The sequence below is a fragment of the Phascolarctos cinereus genome, unplaced genomic scaffold, assembly GCF_003287225.1.
Source record: "Phascolarctos cinereus isolate Bilbo 61053 unplaced genomic scaffold, phaCin_HiC Scaffold_726;HRSCAF=1367, whole genome shotgun sequence".
Lineage (NCBI taxonomy): Eukaryota > Metazoa > Chordata > Mammalia > Diprotodontia > Phascolarctidae > Phascolarctos > Phascolarctos cinereus.
The window spans coordinates 130,924,731-130,943,014 of record NW_027556098.1 but is presented as its reverse complement, the minus strand read 5'-3'; the positions used below and the strand labels follow the sequence as shown (position 1 = coordinate 130,943,014).

The window sequence follows — 18,284 nt, the reverse complement described above, 5'->3', positions numbered from 1 at the left end:
TCTTAGATTCTCAGGATTAAGCTCATTACAATGGTCTTTTTTTTTCCCAGTAGGACTACACTAACTGACCTAGGAAGTGAGAAACTCTTCCAGTAGAAATGCTGGCTCAAGTAGGACAGGGAGAACGTCCCCAGAAAGAAAGGCCTAACTGGGGACTTGAATTACTGGAGATGTGATGTTTCAGATGTCTTGTCCATATGTTCCCTTCGCAGGTGCCTCACGGTACATATATCCCATTATGTGTATTTCCACTCTACACCAGCACAGTATCTATTTATTGAAGGGACCTCCACAGAATTGGGAGATGTCATTTCAGTATTTTTTTAAAAATTCAATCCGTTTTTCCCCTGCTTGATGTGTACTGCATTCTCTGATTGTGCAGAATATTAACTGGCATTTTCTACATCTCCAGGTAAATTTCCATTCATAATATTTTTTAGATATTTTGATACATCTCTATTCTATTCATGAGGAAGACCTGAGTTCAAATCCGACCCCAAACGCTTGAGCAAGTCTTTTCACTGATGTTTGCCTCAGTCATTTAGTTTGTAAAGTGGGATTAATAATAGTACCTACTTCCCAGGGTTATTGAGAGGATCAAATGAGATAATGATTGAAAACGTGCTTAGCACAGCGCCTGGAGCATAGTAACTACTAGATAAACATTATCTATCCTTCTTTGTTGTTAAGCTGACATCTTCATCTAATGCCATTAGTCAGGAGTCAGTATTAAATAAATAATCTGTTTTTTAAATCTTAAAACCAATTTCCACTAAATCTAATTTCTATCTAATAATATGCCTGAACATATTTTATAACTATTTCAGTATTCTTTCTCTATTCCTATTTCCTATTTCCTGTCCCTACCACCAACTCTTACCACATCCCTCAAGAAAAAAAAAATCAGCTATCCCTAATAAGAAGTCTATTTTTTACCTTATTTTACTGATAATTCCCTACCCTATTTTCTTCTTATTAACCTTAATCTAATTATTAGTCTATATATAGCAATATAAATATTTATATGTCTACCAAAAATCAAAAACAATAAGATAAACAGACATAAGTGAAAGATACAAAGAGGCAGCTGGTTTTGAAGGGGAGAGAGTGCTGGAGTTAGGAAGACAAGAATTCAAATCCAGCCAGAGACACTCATGAGCTCTGTGACCCTGGGCAAGTCAACTAACCTCTGTTTCCTCAATTTCCTCAAGTGTAAAATGAGGATAATGGTACCTACCTCAATAGGGTGTTGTGAGGATCAAATGAGATATTTGTAAAACCGCTTAGCAAAGTGTTTGGCACAAAGTAGCTGCTATATAAATGCTTGTTCCTTCACTTGCCCCTCCCAAATTAATGGATAACTTAATATTTAATAATTTAGTGAGCAGACACAAATGATAGTAAATAGTAAAGATGCATACACATATGTGTGTATGTAGCTAAATATCTATATGGAAAAAAGAGCAACCATCTTTTTCATCAGAAGGGAGGGGGAAACACTGAGATTTTCAAAGAGAAAGAAAGGAGTATAGCAGCTATTAAATAAGTTATAAAAAGGTGTTATGATAAATGTGTATGCCTGTTTTTTGCAAAACATTTTAAAATTTCAAAATACATATGTTGTACTATATAATATGGTATTAATAAATATGTAATGCTTATATAACAGACAGCTATTTGGTAAAGTTGATGGAATTCTGGGCCTGAATCAGGAAGATTCTTCTTCCTGAATTCAAATATGGCCTCAGATGCCTACTGGGTGTGTGACCCTAGTCAAGTCACTTAACCTTGGTTGTTCCAGGTTCCTCATGTATAAAATGAGATGGAGAAGGAAATGGCAAACCACTCCAACATCTTTGCTAAGAAAACCTCAAATGGGGTCATGAAGAGTTGGACACCACTGAACAACAGCAGTTTATATAATGAACACATTTTATTATTACATTGCATATAATGCAATATAAATTGTATGTATGTGTTTATGTACACATGTAGGTGTGTACATACATACATACATACATACACAATTTTTAAAAATTTACCAAGCACGATGAGTAAGGCAGGGAACTTCGATTCAGAGTAGTAAAACGGTTCTGTAGAGGATAGATCTAGCAGATCACTGTAGGTGTAGGAAATAGGGATCACAGTAGTTAGTAAAAGTAAAAGCAAATGAGAGCAGATTAAAAAAGAAATATTCCACAAATCATGATTCCACTGATGGGAGAAAGGATACACTAGTAAAAAAAAAAAAACTGGGAACTCTTTGACATAACAGAAAAGCCTTATTAAAGTCAGGCTCATGGTGGCTGGTAAAAGTAGGTGATAGAAGATTAAAACCTAGGCTTTACATGGATCATCATTCCTCATTACTGGTAGGCAGCATGAAAATATTACTTGGCACCTCCTACATGTAAAGTCTAGCCTATTCTACATCCACGATATTTTGATATGTAAATTTAGACATTAATGAAGAATCAGGATTGCACAGATAAAACCATCTACCTTTGAAAACATAAGAATAAAAAATTAGAGAATGGGATAAGTACACTCTAGGAATAAACAAAACCTAGAGAAACACTAAGCAGCTTCATCTGTAATCTTCTTTGTATGTTCAAATATTGATGATTGCCAAGTTTACAATAAACTTTCAAAGTACTGGTTCATTGCTGGAATTTCAAGCCGCAAGAGCCCTCCCAAGACCAATGTATCACAATATACACTTCAATACCTTCTCGTTGACCCTGATACTGCTGGGACAGCTGCTGGATGGTGGAAATTTTGACTTCTTTGGCTGTCTTAGAGACACTGTGTCTGTTTTTGAACAGAAGGGTTGTATGGAGGACTGTGGCTTTCAGTCTTTGGGATGGAAGTCACCAAGTCTAGTCAAAGTGCCTTTTTCAGGCCTGGAATGATCTGGTTAATAGAACCTCAGGCACTCTAAAGGGCTGCACCCACACCTCCTTGTGTCTATGACTTATGCTTAAGTGGTGATGATAGGAGTATAGGAGAAGTGTCTCTTTTGATGACTTATACCTAGAACAATATTTATCACCTTGAACCAAAGCTTCATGCATCGGTTAAAAAAAACCATCTAGTCTTGAAAATACAGGAAATCCCAATTCAGCAAAAAGTGTCTTTCCTCATTACAAAAAACCTAAGAAGCCAAGGTGGCAGTGCTTAGCCAAGCTTCTTAATCCATTGTTGCCTGCAGCACTGATGATCCATTAATTGTCAAACCAGCCTAGCTGTGGAGCGCAGTTCACTCTGTTCTTTCTTGCCTTCCCTTAAAAAAAAAAAAGAGAAATGACTCAAATCTACATACTTAATCTGAGGCCATGAACAATCTGGCTGATGTGAGAGGCAGTAGTCAAGGGCATGCATTAACCCTTTTCATCTTCTAGTGTAAGTAAAGTTAAAAGTTTCATCTCTGGGGGATATACCTCAGGTAAAATATCTGGGGCAGATTTAACCCTTCCTTGCCTGAATAATAGATCTAGCTTTGGAGATCACACCATTCTTTTTTTTTTTAATTAATTTACTTTGATTTATTAACAATCACTTCCATAAACTCTGGAGTTTTAAATTTTTCTCCCCTTTCCTCCCCACCTCCCTCCCCAAGACGGCACAGAATCTGACATAGGCTGTACATATACATTCGTATTAAACATATTTTCACATTAGTGATGTAGTAATGATCACACCATTCTTTAAATGAAATGAAGGGGCAAATTTTGGTGGGAGAACTACCCTGGTTGCTTAGTCCAGTCTGATTCTGCTGTCTTTTTGCGATGGCATCACTGGCTGAATTTCCCATAGGCACTTCCAAATACGCAGAGGCATTTTTGCTTGTCATGCCAGAAACAGATTTGTCCTGGCTATGTGTGGGAATGTCACATTTGTTGGACCATTAGTTAGTAAAGATTTACTCTTTTTGACATCAAAGTGAAATGTTGCCCATTGAGTGAGCCCACTCATAGTCTCAAGGGTCCTAGAAGAGGTCTGTAAAGAGTCTGGATAACTATCTGCATAGGGGAGGAAGTCTAGGCTCCTGTCATGCAACCATGATGTTGATTGATACCTGAGGAAATGAACAGATTGCATTGTTATTTACATATGTTCATGATAAGGATTTATCCTGCATAGTCTCTGTATCTAGAGCAGGGCTTCTTAAACTTTTCCCACCTGGGACCCCTTTTTGTGTTTAGACAGTTTGTTGGCGTTGCATGGCCTGAGGGCATGCACAGTAAAAAGTGCTGCATGCTTTGTGTTCAAAACCAAGGCGGAGGTGAAGTTGAACAATGCAACATGGGCAAGCCCTGCCAAAAGTACCTTGGATTCATTCCCCATTTGATTCTGAATCTTTTGGTTGTTGGCTTCAGAAACTTTTTACTTCAGCCAGATTTTTCACAACAGCATATGGGGTCATGACCCACAGTTTACGAGGCACCGATCTAGATTGTTTCCTAGTTATTGTCATTTGATCATTGTAGCTAACTATAATTGGCTGCTTGGAAAGCAGGATAACAATAGTCTTCTTGAACTTTCCTATTGAAATTAGATATAATAGTCTGTAAATCCAGTTGTTAAAATATACAATCCAATTTGTCTAAAATGGTAATGAATGCACATTGCCACAACTAAACTCTAGTATTAGAATATTTGGATTTCTTTAATTAAAATATTTGTCCTCAACTAAGAAAAATACTGCTACCAATTGGAGGAAATTCACTATGCTTCCAATTTCCAAGACATACAATCTCTGTAATTATCTTCAATCTTTTCTCTCCTTCAGAACACAAAACCAATTAGCATATCTCCTGTTATTTCTATCTCTATAATATCTCTTTCATCACAAACCTTTTCTATTCAGTTTACTACTACCACAGTTCAGGTCATTTAATACCTCTCAGCTGGAAGTTTCTCGATTGGGCTTTCTTCCTCAAGTTTCTCTCCCTCCCATCCACCCTCCATATAGCTGCCAGTGAGTTTCCTAAAACTAAGTGTGACCATGTCACTGCCCTACTCGATGTTACTGGCCTACTCAAACTCCAGGGGCTCCCTAAATCATTGTCAGATTAGCAATTGATTCCTCTGTGTCTCAACATCTTATCTTTCCAGTCACATTACACATTACTCTGTTTGTTGAGCTCCATGGTTGAACCAAACCCACTCTTTTTACTCTTCACACATAATATGCCTTCTTCTGTCTCCACACTTCAAGTGCCTGACTTCCATGCCTATAGTTCACTCTCTTCCTTCCTTCTTCCTCTTAGAATTCCTTGTTCAAGCATCACCACCTCCTACATTAAGCCTTTCCTAAACCCACCCACTTGCTAATCTCTTCCTCAAATGACCTTCAATTTATTTTGTATATTCTCATATAACTTTGATGTTTCAGTATTGTACCAGTCATGCACAATTCTCTAGTGTCCTGATCTTTAAAATTTCTGTAGCATCCTACCCTTCTCATAGTCCAAGTTACAATTATTCACTATCTTCAGAGATCATATCTGGAAGGATAACTGCAAATGATGTTAATGTATGATTATCTAAATCCATGGCTCCTAGCTTGGGACACTGCATCTGGAAACAATACTTCCAAAGGAGATGGGAGAGAGTGGAAGGTGATCTAAAGATGCTGAGGGAGCTATTGGGAGTCAATGAGTGTCCCAGCATTTGAGATTAGTGATTCAATAGAAGATAAAATTTGAACTCTCTGCTTTCCTATGTAGATGATCTGTACTTCATGCTCAATTGTTTTCAGTCATGTTTGACTCTTTGTGACCCTGTTTGGGGTTTTCTTGGCAAAGATACTACATTGGTTTGCCATTACCTTCTCCACCTCATAGTATACATGAGGAACTGAGGCAATCTGGGTCAGGTGATTTTCCCAGGCTCACATAGGTAGTGTCTGAGTCCTGATGTGAACTCAGGAAAATGAGTCTTCCTGACTTCAGGCGTGGTATTCTATCTATTTGTTGTTGTTTGTCCTTCCTTCGGTGTTTTTTTTTTAAGAGAGCAAATTGTATCCTTCAATCTGCATTCAGACTCCATAGTTCTTTCTCTGGATGTGCATAGCATTTTCCATCATGAGTCTTTTGGAGTTGTCTTAGATCCTTGCATTGCTGAGAAAAGCCAAGTCTGTGAAAGTTAGTTATCACACAATGTGGCTGTTACTGTGTACAATGTTCTCCTGGTTCTGCTCACTTCACTCAGCATCAGTCCATACAAGGCTTTCCAGGTTTTCTCAAATCCTCTTGTTCACCATTTCTTATAGCACAAGAGTATTCCATTACATTCATATACCACAACTTGTTCAGCGCCATTCCCCAATTGAAGGACATCCCTCAATTTCCAATTCTTTGCTACCACTGAAGGATCTGCTATAACTTTTTTTTTTGCTAGGCAATGGGGTCAAGTGACTTGCCCAGGGTCACACAGCCAGTAAGTGTTTTGTGTCTGAGACAGGATTTGAACTCAGGTCCTCCTGAATCCAGGACCAGTGCTCTATCCACTGCACCACCTCGCTGCCCCATAACTAATTGTTGTACACGTGGGTCCTTTTCCCATTTTGTATGATCTCTTTGGGCTGCAGCCCTAGAAGTGCTATTGCTAGGTCAAAGGCTATGCACATTTTTGTAGCCGTTTGGCCATGGTTCCAAACTGCTCTCCAAAGTGGTTGAATCAATTCACAACTCCACCAACAATGCATTAGAGACCCTGAAGTTTTCTAACCTATGCCACCATCTTCCCAGAATCTTTTCTACCTACCTCTTTTCAGAGAGCTGATAAGTGCAGATTGAAATATATGTTTTGGGGGATATGGCAAGAATGAGAATTTGCTTTGTTTGACCACATAGATGTAGCAAAGGTTTTTGTTGGTTTTTCTCTTTTTGTTTTTGGACTTTTAAGGAAAATGTGGGTGGCCAGAGAGAAAAGGTTTTAGTTTAAAAAAAAAGCGAAAACCGAGAATGCAACGTCTAGCAGTATGACAAAACCAAGTTTTATTAGTTCCCATTCTTGCCGTCACATTCACCCTCCCCAATTACCCATTATGTGGTTGCCATACTTGACAATTTCATCTTCTCACTTCCATTTTGCATGTTCCCATTACATCATCTGTATTACACAGTTCTTGAAGCAGGGGTGAGATGTGGGGGAAGGAATGCTGCCACATCATTGATCTCTCCTTAAACTAGATATGGATTTTCTTGAGGAAGGGACCTGAACAAAAACTTGTACCTATCTCCCTATCTGAGGCTTTGGTTCCTAGGTGCCAAGTTAATAGAGATAAACAAATGGGAGAGACTGTGCTTTCTAGCAGCCTGCTATGTACCTCACCCTAGGCTATCTGTCCCTCTTTAACCTCTGATGAAGATCCAGTGTTCTGCTTAGTTGTCTCTTCCCCAGGTGTCTTTCAAGATAGGTCAACCTCTTTGGGGTGGGCATGCTGACCTCTGAAAGTGGACTAAGATTCTATGAATAGGAGGCTCCTGTTCTGCCTACCAGGGCCCCAGAAACTCTGGCCTCTGCCTTTTCCCTAAGTTGTTTGCCTGCAGCCCAAGGCCCTTGAGTTTTCCTGATCTTTATATATTTATTTGGCCATTGGTTTCCTTTAATTCTCTTTGAGCCACTATTACTGGCATATAGTCAATAAAACCCATAGGGTCTTGAGCTGGAAGGGACCTTTTGGGCCGTCTTAGTACAGCTTCCTCATTTTCCAGTTAAAGAACGGGCTAGGAAAGTTAAATGATATCCCCAAGTTCACACAGGTAGTTAGTGGTATAGCTGATATTTAAACCCTGGTCCTGTAACTCCAAGTCCAGGGGACTTTCTGCTCTCTCAAGTGGAACACACTTCCAGGCACAGTCACATGGTCACATCATGGAAGCAGTGTCAATAGGACAACTTGAGTGAAATATGGATATTATTTCTGTTCAAATAATGCTTAAAAGCACAGGTATTGAAGTATTTTTTTACATTCTGATTCTTTTCAGAATTTTTAATCCACAAGTACCTGGTAGTAGTAAGATTCATAAACACTACTTTAAAATACAGAAGTGCATATTTACATATAAATAATGATATGTAAAAAGAAAAAACAAAATAAAACATAAATTGCTGAATGTGAACCCAGTCCTCTTTACTTCAGGGTTGGTGTTCCATCCACTGTGCCACCTAGGTGCCCCAGAATAACTTTGTATAAGGAAAAGTTATGCAGTTTACTTCTTTTTTTGGATCATGATAAGGAATTTTTCAGCTTTGCTAAGATAAAAAGAAATGCCTTTCTTTAAAATTTATTCAGTGTACTGTTACTTGGTGATGTGTGTATACATACATGCATGTAAAACACATATATTTATGTGGGGATTAAAACTGTCTAACCTACAATAAAAGAAACTGAGGCAGAGCTCTGAGCCAATAGCATTTTATTAAAGGGTCCATGGTCCCCTCTAATGAAATGGACCTCAGATTTTCCTCATGATCTGAGATGCCTCCTTCTTCTGGGACCTTGTTTTTATAGTGTTTGATATCAGATTTGTTACCTAAACATTTGAAAGCAGTTCTATAAAATACAGAATCCCATTGGTTGATATATGATGTATAAGCTAAATTAAGCAAGAATGATATGTCAGCAGGGTCACAAGTTGTGTGAAGCAAGGAATATCTCTGCTGACTAGCTGGTCACAAGATGGATGGGCTTCTCCTTAGGTTAGGCAGGAAGAGATGGTAGAAGCTATACATATGCTTCAAGAACATATGGGGGGGGCTTTCCATAATATGCCATCACCCCTGCTTGGTTTGGTCATGGGATTTGAGCAAAACAGAATGGAGATATCTTTGTCAGCATTCTTGTGGTTGCTCAAGTGATCTCCATAGCTGGTAAACAAGTAATAAATATTACATTAAAGTTTGAGGCCTGTTACAGGGCCCTTCTATTAGAATTTATAATCCTATTTGGCATACAAAGTATGGATTAATACATTGTTTGTTCTTATACCTATTATTAGGTGATTGACTAGATACGTATTACTAGATGAATATATTAAAATAATTACTAACAATCATTACTCCTTATAAAATCATAATGAACTGACTAATACTAATTAGAGTATGAGTAGGGGTCCTCAATGAATCATTTCTCTCATATATATAGTGTGTATGAGTGTATATATATGTGTATGTATCTATTTATGCATTTGTCTGTCTATCTATCTATCTATCTATCTATCTATCTATCTATCTATCTATCTATCTATCTATCTGTCTGTCTATCTATCTATGTCTCCATTCTATCTAATAGAGTTCCACACTAATATTGTGTTATTGGTCAGATCCCACCCTTCCAAAGCCCCACCTCTAAGCATGTTCCAATATAATTGTATTCTGCCTGCACCAGATGCTGACAATGTATTTGATATTTCCTGATTTTGCCAGTTCTGGCTAATTGGAAAGTTAGATGATCTATTCTTAAAGGTTAGGATTATGATTACGATGGTAATGGTATAGTCCTCACTATCCAAGATTACAAAGTCTGATAGTATTGCCTCTCCAAATCTTGGACCTGTCAAAATTATGCTTCTCACTATACTTTTCTCAAGAGCTCCCTACTGTCAAATTCCTGTTCTGTGTTGGAAATCTCTGTAGGTGCTCCGTTGGAGTTCTGCTGATCAGCCATTATGTGGAGGGTTCCAGTGGGGTAGTTTTGGTGAGTGACGTCAGTAAGAAACAGGCAGTGATGCAGAGGAGTAGATTTGTGTCAGCATTTTCTCTAAACAGTGCATCTGGAAAAGGTGGATTTGGGGAGATCGAAGGTGCCTAGGGGAGTCGGTAGAGGTTGAAGGGCCTACGGGTGTTGGTGGCTTGTGCGTGTGGAGCATGTGTTGTTGGGCTGTGGTAGCGCCGTGTGAGTGATTCGTATGTTTAAAGTGTTGTGTGCATGGAGGGAGTGGTGGAGCGCGGAGGGCATACTTTCCTGGCAGGGGTGATTCCATTATTATGAAAGGCGTGGATAAATTTCCAAAGGGCGAGGCTTATCCATTGCACTCCGAATGGGCTGACTCCTGCGATTTCCCCAAATTCGGGAAACTCAATTCCATAATTTGTGGTAGTGGGGGGACTGCGTTCGCACTTTCCCCTGATCTTGATTTTTTCAAAAGAAAGTGTATTCTGTTGATTCGGGTAACACAATTTTAAAATGAACAGATAGTGTTCTCTATTACTAATAATTAACCACTTTGAGGTACCACCTCATACTAAGGTTCGTTTACACAACACTATACGAAAGGAGAATGATCAAAGTTGGAGGTGTAGGAAAACTGGTATGCTAATGCGTTATGTGAGGGATTGTGAACTGACCCAAACATTCTGGAGAGCTATTTGGAGCTATGCCTGTGTGTATACCATTTTGATTCCAGCAAAACCACTTAGGTCTTAATCCCAAAGAGATTTTGAAAAAGGAAAAGGACCTGTTTATTAAATATATATATCAGTTCTTTTTGTGGTGGCTAAAATTGGACATTGAAAGGATGCCCATCAATTGGGGAATGACTGAACAAGTTGTGGCATATGATTGTGATGGAATATTACTGTGCTATAAAAAATGACAAGCAGGATGATTTCACAAAAACCTGGAAAGACTTACATTAACTAATGCAAGAGCAAGTAAGCAGAATCAGGAGAACAATGTGCACAGTTAACAGCAATATTGCATGATGAAGAACTGTAAATGACTTAGCTATTCTCAGGAATGTAGTGATCCAAGACAATCCCAAAGGACTCATGAAACATGCTATCTGCTTCCAGAGAAAGAACTCACATTGTTTGAATACTCTTTTCTTCTTTCTTTCATCTTTTTGTACAAAATGACAATTATGGAAATATTTTACAAGATTGAACATGTATAACCTACATCAGGTTGCTTACTGTCTCAGGGTGATGGGGAGAGGAGGGAGAGAAGGATAGAACTTGGAAATCACAACTTTATAAAAAATTAAAATTATTTTAACGTGTAATGGGGGAGATATTGGTTTTTTAAAGTCTTTCTTCACAAGTCCTTCCTGTTACCATTGTGCTACTAATGCTAAAGAAGGCTCCCCACCCCAACTGGTGATGGAGGAAGATGTCTTGGACAGAAGGGAAGAACCTGAACATGAGTTCCCCAAAACACAATGGGATCCAAAGAGGGAGGTGTAGAGATGTAGGACAAAGAACATTCTTTAAGTAATGGGAGTTGAGCTGTCTGCAGCTAGCATCTAGTAATTTGTCTGATTATGAAGGAAATTGGGTGAGTGACACTGAGCAGAGATGCCTTAGATGGCTAGGGAGTGAGGGCCTAGGAGTATGAGGGTGTCCTGGAAGCTGTGACTTGAAACCCTATGGAACGGAAACTTTATGGATTTTGTCCCAAATGTTGCTTCTGGGGCACCAGGACTATGGTGACAGTCCTTGCTCCTCCTTCCCTAGCAAAGATCTTGTTTGTCCTTAATTTTTGAAGAGGTCCAATGATATTGAGAGTTAATGTCTTGACTCCTGTGTGAATTGGGTTTAAGTGAGACAGAGTTGCACAGAGTTGTCAGCCTCACTCTCTCATCCAGAGTCATTGAAGTCCAGTGGCAAGACAAAAAAAAATCAAGACAACTCCATATGGCCCATAATGAGCTTGGCATCTTTAATGCCTGACCAAGCTGTAAGCAGTCCCCCAGTGCCCATTTCAGCTGCCTTCAGAGCCATTAGAACAAATTGTTCTCATCTGCCCATACTGCTGGGGGAAGTCTTCATATGCTTGGGGTAACCCTGACCCCCAACTCATGGAAAGGTTTGTTTCTGGTCAGTTACCCTCTAACCATCAGCCTCTCAGCCTAGCCGGGAAGTGGCCACTGCACTTGCTACAGCTTCTTGGAGGTACAAGTGAGAGCTGAGTGTCATGTAGAGACCAAACGTGAATGAACAATCCTGAAAATGCCCAGGAAATCCTTCACACCAGAGGTGTTCCTTGAACAATTAACTCATACATTCTCCTTCTCTTTAGGTTGATATTTATCCTTCTGACTGAGTGTTGCTTTGTAACTTCAGGAACCTAAAAATAAAGTTTAACAGGCAGACAAAGGAGCTCATTCTTCAGCTAATGGGCCTTACCTCCACCAACTGCTGCTAGACAGGCCCAAGAAAACAAATCATAGCTACATGAATGAAAAAGTTTTGTGCTTTATTCTGAGCTTCACAGGACAGAACAGGCCAAAAGCATTCCCAAGATGAACTTCTCGGGAAAACGAATAGTTACTGAACTCTCATTTTCCGCACACAAAATTGTTCTCAAAAGGAAGCAGACCATAGTGCAATACCAGTATGATGCGTGAAGTGAACAGAGTAAGCTCCCATTCCATCTCCCTGCTTCGAAAGTCTACCTAACATGTCACATATTAAACTAACAAGAATGTGATCTTAGTCAAAAGGCAGAAAAGTGATAAAGAGAAACCCATAACCCCTTCTCGACAGCACCCTTTTCAACTTACAACTACTACAAAACCTTTGACCAAACCTCACACGTCCCCAGCTACCTACTACACCAGACAAAAAGGTCTCCACTCCTGCATCTTTACCCAACCAGACGATCGACTAAAAACATGTCAGAAGAAGGACTTTCTTTTAACCCTGATTTTAGTACTTTCTTTGGGCAAAAATACATTTTCCTACCAACCGAAAACCCTTGCCTCCAGCCTTGTTCAACATTGGATGGCTCTCCTCCCTTTCCCACTTTCTCTTTCACTTCAATTTCCCCTTCTTCTTTCTCCCTTTCTTTTTCAAGGACCTCCAAAAGCCGGAAGCAGGAAGAGAAATCAGGGTCCCCTGATGGGGAACCGGCCTTCATAGACGCCCTTGGTTACTGGCTTCCCGAATTATTCGACTGCCTTGTCAAAGCCCCGGAAAATAGAAAAGACTGGGAGGGAAAGCAAGCATTTTCAGTATGATGGAATATTCCTGGGCAAGTAAGGCATGAGAAGAGCAAACCATTCCACTTTCATTTTCCAAAAATCTAAAAATTTCACCTGTAGAGCTCGGTTAGCTGACCTAGGAGATTTTCAAGCGGTAATAACAGATACTGGCAGAATGCCTTCAGAAAAGACTGAGTCATCCCAGCCAAATCTTTATCAAAATCAATAATCCTCCAGAGCAGTGACTGTCTTTTGCCCCTCATCTAATCTCCAGCATTTAGCACACACCTGGCCCATAGTAATCTGATTAATCAATGTTTCTTGACTGATGTGGCTGAAGTTGCTGTGTTTGGTGGCTTTTTGATGAAAAGATCAGAGCTGAATAGAAAAATTGGCATTCCAACACAAGACTCAAGAGAAGCATAAAAAGGTAAACATGAATGAGAAACTTTATGGAATTTAATGAGGTTAAACTGTTTACATTCCCAAATGGGAAGATGAGACATGTAACATCTAAGAGTGTTATCACTAAGGAGGCTAGAAGGAGTCTATTTAGACAGGGGTCATGAGCAAAAGTCAATTATGTTGAGGTGACCTTAAAAGAAAAATGGAATGGTCAGAAATAGGATCCCCACTCTCTCTGAACTGGTTCAAAAAGGGAAGAATATCTATATTTATATCTAGATCTATAGTTGTTACCCTTCATTCTCGAAGAGGACCAAAATGGCATCACTATGCTAGAGTCAAGTTTCAGTGTGTCTGACTGGCTGATCAGACCAATACAAGCTTGGGACTGTTCTACCATGAGTGGGGTACAAATAATCCATGTCAACATTTGGGATGGATTCTCTAAATTTGCACATCTTATATTTCTTTTGAGTTATTTCAATTCTGCTTTGCTCATAGAGCACAACACCTTCTCTGATGATGGCAGGACATGCTGGGTAGTGGTCCTGTGACAGTGTCTCCCATGTCACACAATCAATTCCAAAGTTCTTAAGAGAGACCTTGAGAATATCTTTGTATCACTTCTTCTGACTACAGTGTGAGTGCTTGCCCCGTGTGAGTTCTCTATAACATAGTTCTTTTTTTTTTTTTGCAACCATATGTTTGGCACTTGAACAATATGGCCAACCTATTGGAGTTGTTCCCTCTGCAGTAGAGGTTGAATGCTTAATAGTTTAGTTTGAGAAAGGACCTCAGTGTCTGGTATCTTATCCTGCCAGGTGATCTTCAGAATCTTCCCTAGACAATTCAAATGGAAGTGACTCAGTTTCCTGGCAAGGCACTGGTATACTGCCCAAGTTTCAGGCATACAACAATGAGGTCAGTGCAAAGGCTCTGTAGACCCTCAGCTTGGTAGTCAGTCTAATGCCTCTTCTCTCCCATACTTTCCTTCAAAGCTTCCCAAACACTGAGTTAGCTCTGGCAATTTGTGCATCAACCTCATTATCAATGTGTACATCCCTGGAAAGTGCAATACTGGGCAGAGTAAAAAGGCAGTCGTTCTTACCCTCCCCTATCAATCTCTGAAAACCCAGAAAATATCACCCCAGGAAAAAAAAAAACCCTGGAACAGCTGAACTAGAAGAAAGACGGGGAACAGCAGTACAACAGCCCAGCAAATGGGTCTCCCAGTTCCTCAGCAAAAATAAGGGAAGCAGCACTACAAAGGGCCCCAGGCAGATAAGCACCCTGCAGCATTCATCTGAAAGGAGCTGAAGAAAGCAACCTAAGTCTTCATAAAGCCCCAGCCTTGCTGATTCCAACCCAACACCAGGTAAGCTGTCAGAACCCCGGGAAGAGATCTTGAAGCCCAGGTGGTAGAGCAGGCAAACATCAACACCTGGACCTCTGAGTGCCTCAGTGAGGGCAGGGGATCTGGTGGAAACCAGCTCAGGAAATCACCAGGTGTCTCAGGAATCTACCACAAAGGAATCTCCCAGTGCCTTGGCAGAAAGGAGGGAGGCAGCATTACAAGGGGCCCCAGGCAGATAAACACCCTGCAGCACCCATCTAAAAGGAGCCAAAGAAAGCTAAAGGAAAGGAAAAGCAAGCAACCTAGAATTGCCTGAAAGTTCCAGCCTTGCTGATTCCAGCCCAACACCAGGTAAGCTGTCAGAACCCCAGGAAGACATCTTGAAGCCCAGGTGGTAGAGCAGGCAAACACCAACACCTGGACCTCTGAGTGCCTCAGTGAGGGCAGGAGAACTGGTGGAAACCAGCTCAGAAAACCACCAGGTGCCTCGGCACTCTACCACAAAAGACTCTCCCAGTGCATTAGCAGAAAGGAGGGAGGCAGCATTACAAGGGGCCCCAGGCAGATAAACACCCTGCAGCACCCATCTAAAAGGAGGCCAAGAAAGCTAAAGGAAAGGAAAAGCAGGCAACCTAGAATTCCCCGAAAGTTCCAGCCTTGCTGATTCCAGCCCAACATGAGGTAAGCTGCCAGAACCCTACAGCTTCCAATTGCCAAAATAAGAGGCCCCAGCACACAAAACCAGTGACCAAGACCTAGGTTCCCAACACAAGAAGCTTGGGTCAGTGCCCTCTGTTCCCCAGCAGGAGAGCTCAATCTCTTTAAAGGCCAGGGAATAAAGAAACACCATGAGTAAAACGAAACTTACCATATATTCATATTATGAGAAGAGTGAAGATCAAGACAGAAATTTTGAAGAGGACAACATTGTGAACAAACCCACATCTGCAACATCAAAAGGGTATATGAACTGGTCTGAAGCCCAAAAAACCTTCTTAGAAGATCTCAAGAAGGATTTTAAAAGTCTAATGAGAGAGGTAGAAAAGTCCTTAAAAAATAGAATTGGCCAACTGGAAAAAAAGTACACTGAAGAAAGCAAATCCCCTAAAAATACAATTGGCCAATTGGAGAAGGAAGTGCAAAAATTAACAGAAGGAAACAATCTGTTAAAAACTAGAAATGGACAAATGGAAACTAAGGACTCTATGAGAGAGCAAGAATAAGTCAAAAGAAACAAAAAAAATGAAAAAATAGATGAAAATTTAAAATACCTCATCGGTAAAACAACCGACCTGGAAAATTGATCCAGGGGAGACAATTTAAAAATTATTGGACTACCTGAAAATCATGATAAAAAAAGAGCCTTGACAGTATCTTTCAGGAAATTATAAAGGAAAACCCCTGAAGTCCTAGAACCAAAAGGTAAAATAACCATAGAAAGAATACACCAGTCACCACCTCAAAGAGCTCCCAAATTGACAATGCCAAGGAATATAATAGTAAAATTCCAAAATTACCAGATGAAAGAGAAGGTGCTGCAAGCAGCCAGAAAGAAACAATTTAAGTATCATGGAACCACGGTCAGGACTACACAGGACCTTGCAGCTTCTACATTAAAAGACTGCAGGTCGTGGAACATGATATTCGGTAAGGCAAAGGAGCTGGGATTGCAGCCAAGGATCAACTACCCAGCAAAAATGAGCATGATTTTTCAAGGGAGGAGATGGATATTCAACAAAATAGGGGACTTCCAAACCTTCCTGATAAAAAGACCAGAGCTCAACAAAAAATTTGATCTTCAAGGACAAGATTCAAGAAAGACATAAAAAGGTAAATGGGACAGAAAGATACAATATGTTGTTAATAAAGGTGGACTGTTTACATCCTTACAAGGGAAGATGACACTTGCAACTCTTGAGAACTGTATTATTATTACACCGTGTTAAAGGAATATACATAATGGGGGTGGGTAATAGTTGACCTTGAGGTAATGAGAAAAAAAATCTAATCAAGTTGGTTAAATGGATCCAAATAAGTGGATTAGTCTAATTTTAGAAAATGTACTGAGAAAGGAGGAGGTAGACAAGATTAAATTACGTTACAGGAAAAGACACAAAATCCTATCACAACAGAGGGAAAGAAGGGAGGGGGGTAGGCATTGTTTGAACCTTACTTTCATTAGATTTGGCTGAAGAAGGGAATAACGTAATAAGTTAGGTATAGAAATCTAACTTGCCCTATAGGCAGTAGGAAGGAAAAGAGGAAAGAAAAGGGGGGGGATAGAAGGGAGGGAAGAAGCAGTAAGACTAAAGGGTGAGAAAAGGGAAAGGGAGGGAGGGACTGAAGGAGGAAGAAGCAGTAAGACTAAAGGGTGAGAAAAGGGAAAGGGAGGGAGGGACTAAAGGAGCCGGTGGTCAAAAGCAAAACACTGTGAGTAATTTTTACTTACAACTTCACTAATATGAAAATATGTTTAATAGGAGTGTAAATGTATAGCCTATATCAGGTTGTGCACTGTCTTGGGGAGGGTGGTAGGGAGGAAGGGGGAGAAAAATTTTAAGCTCAAAAGTATATGGAAGTGATTGTTGATAAATCAAAATAAATTAACAAAATTTAATTTTTTTTAAAAAAGAAAGTGCAATACAAAGGTAAGTTAACTTATACACAACATTCAAAACTTCTCCATTTGCTGTAACCAATGATTCCACATACGCATGGTGTGGTGATGGCTGATGGAGGACCTGTGTTTTATTGGTGTTAATTGTTAGGCCAAAATTAGCACAAGCAACACAGAATCAATCCATATATTGTTGCATCTCAGCTTCAGAGGCTGCATTGAGTGCACGATCATCTGCAAATAGGAAATCATGCTCCACACTCCTTCCACTTTGGTCTTGGCTTGTAGCCTTTTCAAGTTGAATAATTTACCATCAGTGTGGTAGCTGACCTTGATGCTGAGTTTGTCCTCATTGAAGGCACTTGATAGCATAGCTGAAAACATGCTAAAGAGCATGGGAGCAAGCACATAGCCTTGTTTCACTCCACTGGTGACAGGAAAAGCACCAGAGCATTGTCCATTATTCAGAACCCAGGTAAACATTCTATCATGAAATTGATGTACAATACTGATGAACTTCTCTGGGCAACCAAATTTTGACATAATTTTCCATAAGCCCTCACAGCTGAAAGTATCAAATGCCTTGGTCAAATTTACAAACCCATATCTCAAGGTTAATGACCACCTATGGACTGGAAGATTATGCCTCTTCAAGGACAGAATCTTCCTCTCTGCAAGTGAATATATGAGGCAGCAAATGTGACATTCTCGAGGCAGATAGCAACGGGGTGTTGTAATCTGTTCAGGGTAGAATGAAGAGGACACATCACTCTAGAGTCCTCAAGCATTATCGCTGTCCAATTTAGGGTCTAGGCTGGACAGTTGGCAACGAGGCATTAGTTTGGGACATGGATGGGTAGAAGGAATGTTTGGCTGGATGACCTTGCTTGCACACTGCCAAGCGGGAGTGTATTTAAACATCATCTCTTGGTAGGATTACCAGGGTGGTGGCTGTAGGAATCACAACTATGTG

General features: G+C 40.0%; 1 pseudogene; it reads left to right on the top strand.

The window, feature by feature from the left end:
* Positions 1-9,968: 9,968 nt before the first annotated feature.
* LOC144454701 (U1 spliceosomal RNA) lies at positions 9,969-10,141 on the top strand (annotated as a pseudogene).
* Positions 10,142-18,284: the final 8,143 nt, after the last annotated feature.